This window comes from Anoplopoma fimbria, unplaced genomic scaffold (assembly GCF_027596085.1).
Source record: "Anoplopoma fimbria isolate UVic2021 breed Golden Eagle Sablefish unplaced genomic scaffold, Afim_UVic_2022 Un_contig_3219_pilon_pilon, whole genome shotgun sequence".
In the NCBI taxonomy this organism is placed as follows: Eukaryota; Metazoa; Chordata; class Actinopteri; order Perciformes; family Anoplopomatidae; genus Anoplopoma; species Anoplopoma fimbria.
Window position 1 is genome coordinate 1 of NW_026554839.1, and position 659 is coordinate 659.

The window sequence follows — 659 nt, forward strand, 5'->3', positions numbered from 1 at the left end:
AACACGCCCGATCTCGTCTGATCTCGGAAGCTAAGCAGGGTCGGGCCTGGTCAGTACTTGGATGGGAGACCGCCTGGGAATACCAGGTGCTGTAAGCTTTTTTCACTCCTCTTTACAAAAGCAGAGGGCGCTGCTGCTTTTTCAGTGGACACCGACAGGGTGGGAAGGAAATAGCTAGATCGAGTCTTGCCGGTATAGAAATGACACAAATCCAGTTAAATGATGGCTTTCATCATTCCTAAGCTCATCGATCATTTTCTTTTCAATTTTATGCTAACGTATTCTACATTTCAACAGTAAATATTAATCTTTTTACTGCACTACATTTGTGATCCTTATAGCCACTTTGTACATTCTGATTTGACATTTAAAAGCTGTGAGTGTGTCTGGCAATCTGCAGGCGCTCCCTGTATAGACGAAAGAGCAAAGCGTGGTGATATAGTATCTTTAAAAGGCCCTTGGTAGGCGCAATATTTGCTTACGGCCATACCACCCTGAACACGCCCGATCTCTGTCTGATCTCGGAAGCTAAGCAGGGTCGGGCCTGGTCAGTACTTGGATGGGAGACCGCCTGGGAATACCAGGTGCTGTAAGCTTTTTTCACTCCTCTTTACAAAAAGCAGAGGGCGCTGCTGCTTTTTCAGTGGACACCGACAGGG

At 46.6% G+C, this 659-nt stretch overlaps 1 non-coding gene and 1 pseudogene across 1 annotated transcript; both read left to right on the top strand.

The window, feature by feature from the left end:
- LOC129088712 (5S ribosomal RNA) lies at nucleotides 1-98 on the top strand (annotated as a pseudogene; the record flags this gene model as incomplete).
- Nucleotides 99-476: 378 nt separating this feature from the next.
- Nucleotides 477-596, top strand: LOC129088711 (5S ribosomal RNA). Its single transcript, XR_008531078.1, has one exon. It is a non-coding gene; the product is annotated as a 5S ribosomal RNA (ribosomal RNA).
- Nucleotides 597-659: the final 63 nt, after the last annotated feature.